The sequence below is a fragment of the Mya arenaria genome, chromosome 16 (assembly GCF_026914265.1).
Source record: "Mya arenaria isolate MELC-2E11 chromosome 16, ASM2691426v1".
Lineage (NCBI taxonomy): Eukaryota > Metazoa > Mollusca > Bivalvia > Myida > Myidae > Mya > Mya arenaria.
Window position 1 is genome coordinate 3,297,894 of NC_069137.1, and position 16,222 is coordinate 3,314,115.

The 16,222-nt window shown below is 32.3% G+C and overlaps 1 long non-coding RNA gene across 1 annotated transcript; it reads left to right on the forward strand.

Moving 5' to 3' along the window:
* Positions 1-6,324: 6,324 nt before the first annotated feature.
* LOC128221060 (uncharacterized) lies at positions 6,325-7,961 on the forward strand. Its single transcript, XR_008258882.1, has 3 exons — positions 6,325-6,492; positions 6,722-6,785; positions 7,164-7,961. It is a non-coding gene; the product is annotated as an uncharacterized LOC128221060 (long non-coding RNA).
* Positions 7,962-16,222: the final 8,261 nt, after the last annotated feature.

A 16,222-nucleotide genomic window follows, 5' to 3' on the forward strand; every position in this document is an offset into this window, starting at 1 on the left:
ATAAAATGAAAAACGGCCTTGCCCCAGAATATCGTTCATCCCTTGCACCTTTAAATGTCAGTACGCATAATTTTCCATTACGGGATGCGTCTTACACAAGAACGGTTATGTCACGCATATATTCTTACTTGTCCTCATTCTGACCTTCAACTATACGTGCATGGAATGAACTTCCACAGAATATGCGGGATTATCGTTCAATTGCATTCTTTAAATATACACTTCGTAGTCGATTGCCAGTCTGCCCACCTGACTATTATTACGGTAACCGCCGATTACAAGCACTTCACACTCGACTGCGTACTAGTTGCAGTGGTCTTAACTATCACCTTTATTGTAACAATATTATCAGCTCTCCTCTTTGCGAGTGTGAAGTTGAAAGTAGTACTCACTATTTTATGCATTGTCCTTTATATACCGACTCTCGACAAACTTTCTTTCGTGATATGTCAATTATCACAGAAATTAACATTGGTTTTATTTTCTGTGCAATCCAACCCTAAACAACGAGAACAACTCCAAAATATTTGATACTGTTCATAAATTCATACAAGACACGAAACGTTTCTGATCTTTACCTGACTTACAGTGTTTCCCCAATATGGTATGTACCCAACTTCTTTTCTTCTTTCATATCTGTCCACATCCTACTTATATACCATTTATACTGTCACTTGTGCTTATTTTGTATCAATTATGTATCGTGCTTGAACTATTGAACCCATATCTAAACAAAACAAAAACTTATTCTTATTTTTTAGCATTATAAACAACTTTTCTCGCATAAATGATTGATATAGTCTAATCGTCAACCATACGCATTTTTCTGGTAAATGAGTAATTTAATTCCCATGGAGAAGAACTCTATAAGCTATGCTTTCGTTCAAATCCATTTCAATATAATATACAACGTGTGTGTGTGTGTGTGTATGTATTTTGTGTAGTGTGTTTGTATATGTTGAATAAAATATGTTTAAATCAAATTAGGAAAAATAGGGGAAAAAACATTAAGACTAAATTAATGAACTTGTTTGGCAAATTGACCACATTCGTACAACATATGCACATGAACACCAAGAGTCAGAAACTGCACATGTATCTCATATATCAGTTACTCAACAAACTACCTAATACTAATCAATAAATCCACATTTACATAATCCGTCAATAATTGTACATGTACCTCTTCAGTCAATATCTGCAGATATTCACAATCTGCCAACACCTGTGCATGTTACTCATCAGCAAACATCTGTTCCATATCCGTCAATAAAAGGACACGTACATTATCAGATAATACCTGCACATGTAGCTCAGCAGCCATTAACTGTATAGATACCTCGTCAGTCAATACCTGCATATGTACCTCGTCAGTAAATAATTGTACATGCACGATGATAGCACAATAACAAAGTGGTTTAAAAGATGTTTATTGTTAACTGAGCAATTAAATGAAAAACAAACTGTTTAATACTCGTGCCAGGAGTCGATTAATTAGTAAGATATTTGAAGTGAAACATAAACAATTCTGAAAGGATACATGTGCCGGTGTTCCTGCGGATCGAATCATGAGTATTAAATTATCATAATATTATCATAATTAATTATACATATATTGAAAACATTGACCGCTCTTTAAAAGAAAATCATGGGTACCTCCTTTTAATGTACATTTTTTGTTGCAACAAAACTTTCCTGTACTTATTGTAAATTAAGTTTAAGACCTTTTTAATTCCTATAAATATGACATATCACATTATGTCTGATAACATACACGCAATAAATATGCCAAGATAACAAGATAATGCTTCTTTTAATGTTAAACATTTAAAATTATATGCTTACATAACGCAAGCAAAAATGATAATTTTTTACGTATTTATATAAAAAAAATCAAAAGTCATGCATTGCGCAAAATGCCGGTGCTATCTCTGTTAAAGACATCCTAATTCACCTGAACAATTAATAGTTTTGAATATTATAGATTAATTTGTCTTTTCAACTGGCAATTAACAAAACACACCCATCTCTACCACTATCATCAGAGAGTTATTTCCAAAAGTTGATGTATGCGCAATTTCTTTTTATATAATAATATTTATTCAGTAAAGATTTATGTTTATGTTTATTAATCTCATAGAGAGTTTGTATCTCTTAAAGGCAATCACCACTTATTATATTGTCCAATTATCGAAGCTAAATAGTCTATGTACCTTGTCGGTTTTGAAGTTGTGGTCGTTGGCGCCATTCGTTTAAAATATACGTCTAAAATTGTCATCACCATATATCAGTCGTTAAAATACAATTCATCAAATAATTCGCATAATGCGTACTTCCTTTTGCATATATGTTTAAATAGCAATACAAAAGAAATTAAAGTGAAATTGTTGTTGCAAGATGGATCAAAAGTTGATTTTAAACGAAACAGTCTACATGTTTGTCTTTTTATAGTTTAAGGTTTTCACCATAAGCTGAATGGATGAACACTGATTGAAAAAGTAAACTGATAACACATAGTGCCTAAAACACACCATAAAAAAACACAAACATTTTACTTTAAATGATGTCTGAGCGTTTTTATTTCCAAGTGTTTGACAAACTCATCAAGTAAGTGCTTAATTTATTGATATATAAAAACGTGTATAAAGAAGTTCGAGTGTTTAATTCTACGTTTGGGATATTTATGTAATAAATAAGTACGCCTCTCTAAGACGATATATCATTGTCAACATTGGAGCTTATCGGCAATCTTTATCAATTTATCCAGTCCGTGCAACAGAAGCGTTGACAAAGGCTTCTTTAACAATTATTAATCTGATATACGCATGGCTAAATTAGGGCATATAACAAATGAAGATTTTATGATTGTCATTGAGTTAATTTTATAAGTTTCGATGGAAAGAAATATTTTTTTGACAATTTAAGGATTAGCCATCCTTTACTATAGCTTTTTTTAGAAGAAACGTTGGTTGCTTAAGTACTGAAATCTTAAATCATCTCAGATTATTTAAAAAAAATAGAACTGATGCATTACTAATGATAAGCTGAATATACTACATGTAATACGCAAATGTGATCTTTCAGAAACCTTATTTATTATGGTTCATTATCCATATTTATTCCCAATTTTGCCAACTTGAAGCTTTAGTGTTTAATAAGAACATTTTCAATTTAAAACTTGATTCAAACGATATATTTCGGAACTTTTAAAGTAACGAAAATCTAATAAGCAATAACATATGTTAAACAAAAATACGTTTTAACTGTCTCACAATTGAATTAAATAATAATGATTAATTAAAGGAACAAAAATCAGTCAATCATAAATTACATCATTTTTCTGAGTGAAAAAAGGGGCGAAAATAAGTATGAAATATGTTATTACTATAAATCACAAGCTTCATTCCCTATGTCATACCCAAAGTGTCATTACCTTTCCTATGAACAGTTTTTACCCAACTGAGAATACGCCGCGGAAGGAAAATTAAAACTTATATCGAACAGTTGAATACACATTTCCTGGGCATCCATACATTCTGTAATTCAACGTTTTGAAAAGTGCGTTTAAAAGAAAAAAATAATCCGCATCGTTATTCACTTAAAGCTAGGAGATCGGATATCTTAAAAACGTTAACAAGCAAAACAAATGTTTGCACTTTCTTAATTCAATATAACTTTGGGTGACAAACAAAAGCCTAAAAAAGGACCAAAATGTAATAATCATAAAATTTAAACAAACAAACAAACAAACACCATCTTAAAGGGCGAGACGTATCCTAACGTATATGTAAGAAGTAAGTTTATATGTTGAAATACTCATTCATAAGAACTGTTTAACCATATAGTCCCTAAATAACTTTATAGGCACATTCGATACACTTTATTTCTCAAAAGTGTGCAATGTCAAATAAGTGTGATATAAATATAAAATGATGATACAATTATTTTGATAAAAGCCTTTTCATAGTTTCTTTGAAAAAAATATATGTGTTTCACGTAGCTTATAGATCTTTTAACCTTGAGAAAATAGTAATATCTTATAGGTATTATCTAAATTTGAGCAAATGTCAGAGGTACAAATGATCTATGGCAACTCATTTTCTTTTCGGAAAGGAAAACCCAACAACGACTGGGAGTATCGACAGGTAATATCATAGGTGAATATTTAACTGCATGGTGTTTTTTTGGATTGACCAGTGAGTTGAATATGTATATGAAAGGTTTGAAAAAAAAGTATAAAAATGATACTACATGGATTTAAACGAATAGTTACTGGTTCACTAAAAGTTGTAAATACAATGGTAATTACTGAATACATTAAGAATCAAGAAATCAATTGCTTCTGAAATACATTAATTCAATTAAAGTAATTTCTTTAAAAATGCATTCTTTTCAGAATAATAAATCCGGCAACAAGACATTTTTTACAGTTCTGACGAATCTGCTTATAACTGCAAGTAGCATTTTTGACATCATATCGATTTTTTTTTTATTTTAAACGGGCAGCAAAACCACAAAGCAGTATACGTGTGACTTAAATAAAGTTATATGATAATTCTGTAATCTTATAGTCATTTCAAAATGTTCAAACACAAATAATTTACATTTGGTGTATTTTTGGTGTCAAATACTTTTATTGTCACTTAAACATCTCTTACTGTATTTATGAGTGTCAGTGATCAGTGTTCAAAATCGATTTGATTTCATTTGACAGCTAAAGCAAATTATATATTCATTGGGTAATTGATTATATTCCATCGAGTTATATCATCAATGTCCGCGAAACAAATATTTGTCTTCTCTATATAAATGAATTCCGATAACTTCGTCACAATCCTTTGAGGAGCTTCTTAATTGTTCAAAAGTATTGCGTTCAAAATTATTTCAGTTATGCGGAAAGTTCACATGCATTTCTGTTATCCTTCTATGTTTCCATAATATAGGCAGGAGTACCATAGAAACCACGGAAACCCATATTCGGCATTGTGACAGAGATAATTCCGTGCAATAAGATATTTAGTTATTTACTTCGTTATACAACATTAATATTGGCAAATGTACTAAATTGAGTTGTAGATAAATGTTCAACAAATATGTTTAAAGTCACATGGCAAATCCTTGAACTATAAAATAGAACGTTTAGTACTATTGTTCTTCTTCCTGCTGTTCGAGTAACAAAACAATTTCATAAAGTACTGTTACGCAGCACTTTAATTCTTATTAACACCAACTATAGTTAAGAAGCAGAATGACAAGTACCATAATTATTAAATACTTTTTCCCATCGATTTTTCTATACGAACTGCTCACATGATGTCTCTTGAAATCTTATTTATTTTGCGAATGTTAATTGCTAATATTTCTAATGTTTTGATCGCATAATCATATCGAAGCTCTATCTTTAGATGGCTACCTGGGTAGACAAAGTATATTTTCTTAAATTCTGAATAGTAAGCATTTTCATATTAACGTCAACAAATTTGGTTTTAACATACAAGGGGTGCGTTTCAGAGACGATCGTTAAGGCGATCGTTAGCTGATTTTGGTAGTACGACCAAAATTACCGATCCGCACCGTTTCAGAGACGCAACGTGCACCTGCTTTATCGTTAATTTTGCTCGTAAACCTACGACCGGTAAGAGGCACTCGTTAACTTAACGATCAAGATGGCGGATGAAGATTTTCTCCATATCAAAGTATATTTTTACTTTTTATTAACATTTGAGAGTTTAATATCGCGTGTAGCATGTTCGCTGGTGTGGAATATTCAAACTATGTCTAAAAATAGCTGAAAACAGTACGAAAATGTTCTATTTCCGCCGTTCTGTCAAAAAAGGATTTTAACTGTAGAAGATGTAAGCTTTTTGTTATACTTAGCTAATGTGCTGATATTGTGTACATCTAAAACATGGAATATGATGTTGAATTTGATTTGGTATTATTGCTGTTTAATATGTCCTTTAAAACATTTTCTTGAAATTCTTCTATTTCGGATGGTTTTTAATTCGGATAAATAAATGCCTGTACATATTTTGTTGTAATATAACCGGTCTCTGTGGCATGTAGTCAGTGAATTATTAAACAGTGTTACCATTTTATCATGTCATGATATAACATAATTATTTTTACACATCTTAAACTGATGCTAAATATGTAAATGTAGATACAGTACAGTAATGTAAACAACACTCTCACAACAAATAAGTTGATTATTGGCTACTTTAATACCATGGACACTATCAGGTGACAATGTAATCATTTTAGTTCACCTTTACTTTTAATTAAAACTTGTTTTAGTAAGGTATCATATGGTTTATGTAGAACTTTGTAGTATATCATTATGAACATATGTGAGTTTTCAAATTCTTGTCTTTTTCAGTCATGCCATTTGATGCCAAGTGTACAATATAAACTGAAATGAAAAATGACAACAGAAGTGTCATGGTCTTGGTGGAAAATGCTGTGCTCTTCATTGACCTCTGTTTAATAATGGTATGGAAAAGGGAATTAAATTCTAATGTTGGTTTATTGAATGATATTGGAGGTATATTCAACATATGAACACATTGTCATAAGGACTAAACTGTAAATGTAGAAACTAAACTGCAAAACCATATTATGTACCTGCAGTTAATGCACAGGCTATGTACAGATGATTAATGATATTATATGTTTTAGTTTTTTTTTGCTTGTTAAATATTGTTTAAGTTAATTATTTCAGGCTGGTGATAGAGAACTACATGTATCAGGAATGCTTCAAGCTGGCAATGGAGGGAAATGTAAAAGTAGGTGGGAAATGATAAAATGCAATATGATATAAACCAATTTTATGAATAATACAATAAGATGAATTTTATATTGATACAATGTTGGGCATCTTACTTTGAGCAGTTAACTGGTATAACATAATTGTTATTTAACTTATTTGAACAATAAACAAGAAATAAAATGCCACCAGAATGGTGTTTTTCATGTTTTCTTAAATACCCTACTTATTTTTTTTTAAAAAGACAATAATTTTCATAAAATATCCAACTATTTCAGTTGAAATATGGGAATGTAAGTTATGTGTTTCTTGTAGTTTAACCATTAAAAGGCGTTTTCATAAATGTATTGTATTGTGCTGTATTAAACAATATTTTATAACTTTTTGTCTCTTTCAGGACACTGAAAAATCACAAGGTTTCAAACATTTAGAATATGCTCACAGTCAGTCTTCAAGATACTCACCTTAAAGGTTCCTGTGTGTTTTAGGAGACTTTGTCAGAACAGTACTTTATACCTATATTCACTGGAGATACCAGACACAGCAGATAACTACAGATATATTGACACAGAATCTGAAATTAATTGCATATCCCAACACAACATAAAACTTTAAACTGTTAAATAGGCAGTTAGGCATTTGTATGTAACCTTCATTATTTGAAATGAAATTTCTTATTTATTTTTTAAGTTTGACTTGGCATTTAAAAGCCATTGTCATTAGATTTTCCAAATATATATATATTTTTATACAGTTTCAACTGTGATGTATATCCAGTTGTACATGTTTCCTCTAAGGATTAAAACACTTCTGAATTATATAGGAAAATCTAAATGATTCATTTATTCAAACTTATGATAATATATAAAACGCACACTACCATGGTTGATCATGTAAACATTCATACTATCTTTTTATAGAAATTAAGTGCATCTTTTGATATTTCTGAATACATTTATTTTTACTTTGACTGGCTCGTGTATAAACACAGAATGCTAAATAAAGTGTATACTCCAGTGTATATCATAACATGATTGAAATAGATAATAGATAATATTTGCATGACACCAGTTAAGATACTTTTTGTTGAATAATGTGTTTTGATGAGACGAGCTTGTAAAATAGCTGTATTTCTTTTAGTAATTTTGTGTATTTGAAGCATGTCTGCAAATGTAGATTTTATCATGTATTTTGAATGGATTTGAAATGCTGTTTATTAAACTGTTAACTGACACAATAAAGATGGATTTATGAATTGTCTTCATACAAAAAATCCAACCGGTCAAAGTTGTATTTTCAAACTATTTCCCAATACAATAACCCTCAGTCACAGTTTTGGTGCATAAACGTATGAACTTTACTCGTTATCCGAACTAAGGCCGGTTGTTGATGATTGGAATCAGTCATCATCATGATCATCATCATGATCATCATCATCATCATCATCATCATCATCATCATCATCATCCACCGCACCCACCACAACAACCACCACCACCACCAACTTCACCACTTTCGTCATCATCAAATATCAGCAACATCTACATATCATCATCTCGTCATGATCATTGTCGTCATCGTCACATCATAATTAGTATCATTGCCGTGGTGCATCATCATTATTATTATCACCATCATCTTAGTCGTCGTCGTCGCATTATCATTATAATACTCATAATATTCGTCGTCGTCGTCGCCGCATTATCACTATCGTCGTCATTGCATCATTATGATAGTGTCGTCGCCGCATTATCACTATCGTCGTCATTGCATCATCATGATAGTGTCGTCGCCGCATTATCACTATCGTCGTCATTGCATCATCATGATAGTGTCGTCGTCGCATTATCACTATCTTCGTCATTGCATCATCATGATAGTGTCGTCGTCGCATTATCACTATCGTCGTCATTGCATCATCATGATAGTGTCGTCGCCGTATTATTATTATAATACTCATAATATTAGTCGTCGTCGTCGTCGCCGCATTATCACTATCGTCGTCATTGCATCATCATGATAGTGTCGTTGTCGCATTATTATTATTAAATTATCATTGCCGTTGTCGTCGCATCATCGTGGCTATCATCATCAGCACCATTCTGCACAATTGCATTTACTTTACAGAACATTCATAATACGCATACTATAATATTTCACTTATCAAAGACGAATTTAAATTAAAATCACCAGCCTGAAAAAACAACGTATTTTGTTGTTGTCCAATTTTCATTATAATTACACAAATTTTAAAATGAGCGTCGGAACCCGCCACTGCCTCCATCACAAAAAATCCCGGATGATGATGTACTTAAGATACAAATGTAACATAAATAGCAGAATAGAGACCACGAGTTTGTATCATTTGTGTCAATCATTATAAAAAGGAGAGTTAAATTAATTGATTCCCTTCAAGAGATTATCATTATTATTATTATTATTATTATTATTATTATTATTATTATTATTATTATTATTATTATTATTATTATTATTATCATTAATAAAAAAGACAGGTGCGCTCATCAGGTTAATATGACGTTACGTCATTTCACTTCAGACTGGGTCACTCGCTTTAACGCTGTGCTTTATCGTTATTTTTTTTACGTACGACCGGAGAGTTTACGAGACGTTTCTGAAACGCCTTTATGATTATCGTTAAGTTGGTCGTTATTATGATCGTAAATTTACGATAATGGCAGATCGTAAAATCTATCTGAAACGCACCCCTGGTCTTTACTCCGATGAACTTCGTGTTTCGTTACGAAACCACCACAGATAGAAAATAATCACAATGCAGATATAATCAAAGGCACGTTAAAGATAACATTTAATTTATTGAGAATTGTGACGTTGAAATGTAAACAAAATCGCTAAAATAAGCATACTTTGTGTTTAAGTGTTTTGGCTTTTCAGAATATATGATGATCGTAAATTCATATATTTCACCGGCTTAAATTTCAAAACATTTGTAATATACTTACGTGACTAATGTAGGTGCTGTATTATTATTTTCTTGGGGTAAGCAATGATCGTTTTTTAAATGCTAATGTAGTTTTAATTGCGTTAAATTGGCCACCCAAAAGTGTAAAGTAACACTTTAGGTAGATAATCTTGTATTTACGAAATATTAACTTACCCTTTTACGAAAGAAACAACTCATTTTTTCGCATTCGAAGTTTAATGCACTTGAGTAGTAGCGTTTACCTCGTCGCTGGTAATTGACCAGACAAAAGTTTGCCTTACACGTGTGTAGTAAAAATTTAATTGTTTTTGAATTTAGGTAGTTTTGAAGTTAAATTAATTATTATAAGGGCAGGTAGGATTTGGCCTATTGAGAAATATTGTTGATATGGTTGAATATATTGTTGATGCACAAGAGGTCTGTAGAGCTGGTCAAGCTTACGTACGGTTGGTACTATTAATATTATAAATAACTTTTTGGACTGTTGCAGTCGCGTTCCCAATTGCATTCCCAATCGCGTTACTGATGTAAATGAGGTATTTGTTCATTTATGAATGGCGTCCTGATAGTGCGAAAATGTAATATATATTGTAAGCGAAGAGGCGAATGGCCAATTTGATCATCGATGGTGTGTTATTTCTTGTAAGCTTGAAAAGGAACCGTCACCATGACCCTGCATTGATGCAACTATGATGTTTCCAGGTATTATGCATAAGAGGTAACGTTAAAGCTCGACACACTGAGAACGGGCAAATGAAATATTCCGTTGGAGGAAAATTTAGCGTGAAAAACGTTATCAACAAACTATCTTACTGAAGTCGAGAAGGATTGCATCGTTTGTGTGAAGTTTCGATGGCAATTTACTTTGCTGTGTTGGTGAGTGGATTTTATCAGGATCGTCGATGTCGAAAACCTGCATGATAGTCAGTAAAGAAGCTAAAATATTCGAGTCGTGACATAATGTTCCTAACGATATGCTTGAGGACATCGCAGAATGTAATGATATTGAACGGTGTTTAGATGATGTAGAACAGTTCCTTTCTTGAACAAGTGTGAGGTGATTGCAAATTTACAGTGATCGGTGCATTGAGACGAAGGGTTGGTTAGCACCATGTTAGATAGAACGCATTTATTGCAATTTGTTTTCGAAATGAAATCTATATAAAGTAAATATTTATATCAGTACCAATAAACAAACGGATATAGTTGAGCCGGTGGACCTCGACTACCTGAGAAATCTTCAATATAAGCATATACATAAACGAACTATGAGAAGGTTGGTCTTTACCGTCAATATTCAATCATTTGCGGAATAAACCAATCGTTAAATAAAGAGTATGCTGGTCATGTGTGGTATTGAACTAACTAAACCATATTGGAAACATTATCTAAAAATATGCCAAGGCTGCATCAGAGTTGATCGGCCAATCTATAATATATATCTTTGATGAGTCACGTTCAAATGCTATTTACCTGAAAAAAAACTCACAATATGATAAAACATAATATCTTCAATCGCCTCTCTAAAAAAGAATTGATGATATAAGAGTACAGTAATAATCAAGACCGAAACGAATTGAACAATGTATTGATTGCATTTGTGAAATTTCTAAATAACGTTTTAATAAAATAGCGTTATCGCATAGAGATAATACGATTTATAGCGTCCCGATGTGCATACTCGTGATTTTCCCGATATTATAGTTGCACTTGCAGTCATTTATGGCACATGTTTGCTATATCTATACACAAGTATAAATAATTCATATGATAAGAGGTTTTAAATCCGTTCGGTTATAAATTTAAATTCACATCTGATCAACTTGTTTTCAAAGAAGTAAAAAATATATACTTAAACCTACTTGGACGGAATGATTTATGCATACTGATAACCTTAACCACTAGCATTCACTACTTAAACATTATCATTCGTTTGTAAGAGTGGCCTAGACAGGTTTTTGAACTGGTAAATAATGCACTTCAAATAGTACGGTAAGGACTGAATTAAATTGAGAATAGATAACATCATTTCGACTATAAAACATTAATTCCGTTGTAAAAAAGTAACAGAACATACTTATAATTTGCATCCGAAAAAGTCCCATAACAAGACAATTTGTCGGTCGCATTCGAATGATTACTGCTTTTGACATTTTCAATAGAGATCACAGTTAGGCCGCGTGTGCCGATAACTGCTGATAGCATTTTCAAAACCAGTTTCTATGTATAAAGTTCAGAGCGACAGCAGACAATGCAGTTAACTTGTTGTGTTAATATGACAGATGCTAATCGTGTACCATGTTTGAGAGAGTGCTCTTTGTTTTCGCCTTCACATTCACTCCTATATCAGACTAGTAACAAGCAGAACATTTTTGTATTATTATTGTTGGAGATGAAAACGGAAATCACACTGACGACATATACTAAGAGTTTTAAACACCGGAAATGGTGAACGCCTTCAGTATGATTTCCTCCTGTAAAAAGTTTTAGTTCTGTTGTATTTATGGTTTTAGAAAAAGAAAATAAATACACACTTATAAGTTTGTATTGCTTTCTTTAATATTAAAATAAGATTAATTTATTTCGACCCAGAGGAGGAGTAACATGCTTTATAAATTTCGCCATTGAAGGAAAATGTAAACACTTCGAAACACTTACATCATTGTGTGACGTGCATTTAAAAAGGCCTTAGTTTATAATAAGCTTTTATAATATTATCTATAAGCATGTTTTCGCCAACAAAATAAGTTGACAGGCAGATCACAGCCAGGCGCTTAATTATTTGTGAAGAAGACTAATATGGAAGCGAAAATAATTACTAAAACGTTCTATGCTCTAAAATGGCATTGTAAACTACATACAAAAAATGCAATTGTGCACGACTCCAATAAGGTTTTTGAAGCTTGTTTCCTCAAAATCTTTATCGGAATATTAGGCATGATTCACTTCTGGATACCTCCTGAATGCCGATTGTCATAGTGTGATCCTTGATGTTAACTGTTCTGCATAACACCTGGTGACAACAAGGGACTGTCAAGACATTGCTAAAGTCTGAAGATTTCTACTGCCAGAACTTTCCTTCCGCCACGGCATTTCTACTGTCACGTAGTAAAAAACATGCCACGACATTTCTACTGCCAATACGTTCTATCTGCCAGGACTTTTCTACTGCCGTGACCCTTTATCGCAACGACATTATTACTGACATGACATGCCTACTGCAAAGAACATTGTTCTGCCGCGTCATTACTACTGCCACAACATTTATACTACCATGGCAGTAGAAATTTCGTGGCAGTAGAAATGCCGTGGCAGAAGCAATGTCTTTGGAAGAGAATTATCGTGGTAGAAAGGATTTCGTTGCAGAAGGGATATTGTGGTTTTAAAAATGTCGTTGCAGTAGTTCTGCAATGGCAGTAGAAGTGCCATGGCAGTCGAAATGTCGTGGCAGAAAAAATATCGTTTCAGTAATGTCGTGGATTTAGAAATGTTATGGCATAAACAGTCAAGACATTTCTACCGCCATAACATTTCCAATGCTACGACTTTTCTACTACCACGACTTTTCTACTGCCACGACATTTCTACTGAAAGACAGTTCTACAGCGACGACATTTCATCAGCCGAATCTTTACACTTTACAAGACATATACTGTAACGACATTTCTATCGACAATTTTTGTTTCATTGTTGATTTTTTTATTCAAAAGGTAATTGTTTTTATTGGCTGTATTATATCTGTAATAATATACAAACCGGCTAATGATGTAATGCATCGTTAAATAATAAAGAGCAATAGTCTTAAAAATACTGTTATCTCAGTTGGTAATTTAAGAAGGTTGGGAGGTTGAGTACCGTTGTGTATAGTCTCTGATATTGACTTAATTGTGGTTTCATTCAAAACCTTTATCAGATTAATAAGGAGCCATATATATTTATGTAAACATTGTTATCTAACTTGGGTATCTCAGTAGGCTTCATTGTTGGGTACCATTGAATAAATTATAAATGCTATACATCCATAAGTTGCTAAGCTAGTTAATACTTTAGACATAGTTTAGACATGAAAAGCAAATATACATATATACATGTGGTTCACCTGAACTGAAGTCTTCCTTTTAATTTTCTAATGATAGCACTTGCTCTCCCAAATTGGGTTAATATGCATAAGTGCCGATGGTTCCGCGTCTTGAGCCGAATGAAACATGGCCAATATAAAATATGGAAGATTAATCTTAAAATGACATAATAAAATATGATTATTTCATGCTACTTTATTATTTAATCAATCATTTTTAGATTTTAATTGATAACGCCCACCAATCTATTTAAACAAAAAATAATGACAAACCGAAAATAACGCAATTAGTTTTGTCTTACATGAAGTGTGTCTTATTTATGTTTATTTTCATTGTGTTGTCCACACTTGTCGTTCCAAAAAACGCATAGGAACCTCCGACGTCGACAAATGCGATTTTATTGTTGAAGACAGCTCTCTTTATTTTCTAACTCGATTATTCAAATCAAAGAGGACTTTTTCTCTATTCGCCAGGTGTAGGCGTCTGTTTTGTTGTCTGCATCCGTTATTTTCTCATTAAGTTGAGATGCTTACTTATTATCGAATATCGACAATTGATAAACATTGGCTTTGGTTTAATACATTGTTTAAGGTTTTACATTTAAGCACGTTTAATTTGGTATCATCGGAGACAGATTCTGTATTGCATTCGAACATTAGACAACAGCTTTGTTCAAACCATTTTATATTATTATTTATGAAGTAAGATAACTCTTTTTGCATGAAATGCGAAGTATGACCATTTATTATTCGACTTAGAATTTTTTTTTTTGCATAAAAATACATGTAAATAATAATAGTTCAGTTACCGCAAAAATAATGAGAACCATTGTTTTAAGAATAATATTTCAACTTTAGTAATTTTCGTAAATACCAAAGTCCTCTTTGTTTATTTGCTTTGTATCTTTTATGGGTTAGCCGTAGTGTACTATTCACTGAAGTTAAGTGGAGTTACCAAATAAAATCATGTAACAAACAAGGTCTCAAATCAGCAAAACATATTGCCGGTTCCTCAAAACTAAGCAATGTATGAAATGCTTCCTATATGTATTTGATCAATTAAACACTACTACTACTACTTGTGAGGTACATGTACATTCATTGACTGATGAGGTGCATGTACATTCATTGACTGATGAAGTGCATGTACATTCATTGATTGATGAGGTTACATGTACATTCATTGACTGATGAAGTACATTTACATTCATTGACTGATGAGGTGCATGTACATTCATTGACTGATGAGGTACATGTGCAGTTATAGACTGATGAGGTACAATTAGATTCATTGACTGATGAGGTACATGTACAGTTATTGACTATTGAGGTACATGTATAATTATTCAGGTGCATGCGCAACTATTGACTGATGAGGTGCATAAACAATTATTGACTTATGAGGAACTTTTTACAATTATTGACTAATGATGTGCATGTACAGTTATTGACTTATGAAGTACATGCACAGTTAATGACTGATGAGGTACATGTTCAGTAACCGACTGGTGAGGTACATGTATAGTAATTGACCGATGAGGTACATGTGTAGTTATCGACTGTACAATTATTGACTGAGGAGGTTGACTGACGAGATGCTTGCGCAGATATAAACTGATGAGGTAAATGTACAGTAATTGATTGATTAGGTTTATGTGTAGTAATTGACTGATGAGATACATATACCTTTATTGACTGTCGAGATGCATGTGCAGATATTAACTGATGAGGAGAATGTACAGTTATTGACTGATGAGGTACATATACCTTTATTGACTGTCGATATGCATGTGCATATATCAACTGATGAAGATAATGTACAGTTATTGACTGATGAGGTACATATAACTTTATGGATTGTCGATATGCATGTGCATATATCAACTGATGAAGATAATGTACAGTTATTGACTGATGAGGTTCATGTGCAGTTATTAAATGATGAGGTACTTGTATTGATATTGAATGATGATGTGCATGTACAGTTATTGACTGCTGAGTTACATGCACAGTCAGGGTCTCATGTCATCTCTGCTTTACATTTGACGCCTTGTAGGTGTTGTTCAGAATATTCAAATACACATGTAAAATTTGACACTAAATGACATAATTTATTTTAAAAATAATCAGACAGTTTACTTTTATCTTCACATGATGAATTTGTTTATTTTGACTTTTACCCAAGCTTTTATTTTCAGGAAAATATGAGCTCTGACATGCGGCACAAAGATGATGGAGTTTGATTTTGTATAATGAACGCATACTAGATTATTTCCCAACACATGTCCATATATTATGTCGGTGTAGAGAAAACAATATGTCTTACCTTCGTGTGTAAATATATTGAATTATTTACATTTGCATAAATAAGTATAAATATAAAGCGCTAATAAATAGCTGAAGCATTTTCGAA